The sequence below is a fragment of the Verticillium alfalfae genome, genomic scaffold, assembly GCF_000150825.1.
Source record: "Verticillium alfalfae VaMs.102 supercont1.1 genomic scaffold, whole genome shotgun sequence".
NCBI classification, from domain to species: Eukaryota; Fungi; Ascomycota; class Sordariomycetes; order Glomerellales; family Plectosphaerellaceae; genus Verticillium; species Verticillium alfalfae.
Genome location: NW_003315038.1, coordinates 1,269,219 through 1,270,732, shown reverse-complemented (window position 1 = coordinate 1,270,732; position 1,514 = coordinate 1,269,219).

Below are 1,514 nucleotides of genomic sequence, written 5' to 3'. Positions count from 1 at the left end.
GGAAGCGGGGGATGAGCGGCGGCATGCCCGAAGGTGAGGAACCCGAGGGAGAGGAACGCGAAGGAGAGGAAACGGAACGAGAAGCTCTTCGTGTCATTCTGCGTTGCCGCTGGGATACCCCCCCCCCCTCCCTTGTTTCCTTTCCTTCTTCTTCTTCGATTCTTTCTCTCTTTGCAAGTATGCAACCATGGGCTGCTGATGAAGTGTGGGTAGACCTTTTTCCACAGCCCTCCATCCCTCTGTCCCCCCCGACTTCTTCTTGTGAGACATGGTTCTTTGTTTCTTTTCGACGCCGTGTCGATGTCACCTCCTTGTGATGCGCCTGAAGGGGGGACTGGACTGGACTGGACTGAAGGCTGACGGACATGGAGGGGGTGATCACTCCTCTCTCTCGCTCTTACACACACACTCTCTCTTTCGCGCGTGCGTGGGGGAAAACTCAAGCATCCTGCACGCCGGCTTGGCTGCGCCTGTCACTGTCACAACTTGGCTTACTGGGAAGAAGGGGGGGGGGGGAGGGTGTCATGCGCGTGGGAGCACAAGGGGGGAGATGCAGGAACTGCGCATGGTCGTATCGACCGGTCACTTCGCTTCTCTTCCAGGGCCGCTTTTCTTCGCTGCGTCAGGGTCCACCCCCTCCCTCTTGGTATGGCGGGCATGGGATTTCGTCACGGCAGAGCACGATGGCAAAGCGACGGGGGAGGAGACCGGGGGAGGCGCTCGGATGGCGTATGTCAGTTGGTAGTGGGAGGAGCGAGAGCCAGCAAGAGAGCAGGCCCGGCTTGGGCAGATGTGTGGAGTGCTGCGTGAAGGGGGGACCATGCCGACTGGACAGACTGGCTGGCTGCCAAGCATACAGCCAAGCAGGCAAGCGGATGCCGCCCTGATTCGACGGGGGATCGGCTGCTTCTCGCTTGAAGAACCTCGATCTGGTGAGGTCAAGAAGCAGGGACAGGGGCAGGGGTCACCGATGGGCCTTGACGTTAGTCTGGAGGCAGGCGATGCGTCGGGTGAGAGACGCGGATCGGAGTTGAGAGAACCGTAGAGGTGATGGGTAGGGGGTGTGATCTGAGAGGGCTTAGGAGAGAGCCGACCTGCAGCGGAGCGTGAGACAGGCCGGTCAAGCTGATGTTCAGCCACAGATATCGCGGGGCGCCCAGAGAGGGGCGAGAAGGCTGGCCACTGGCTCTGATGGCTATCGTCTCATTGACTGGCCTCGGCTGGCGGGGCGGGCTTGCTGGCTGGCCGTCATAAACGCGCGCGCGGAGCCGGGTGAGCGACAGCAAGGTTCCGCGCCGTTGTGGAGTGCGGCCGTTTGGGGGGGGGGAGCACCAGCGCCGGGTGGCTCCGTTTAGTCGAGGGATTGAGGACTAGAGGACAACATACGAGTGGTGATAGGATAGAATACGATGAGTATGGCATTATTCTCCCTCCGGTCAGCCTTCCCGCGTCTAGGGGCGTGAAAAACGGGCCTGGAGCTATGGCCTTGCCTTGTAAGAAAACTTCGAGGCTAG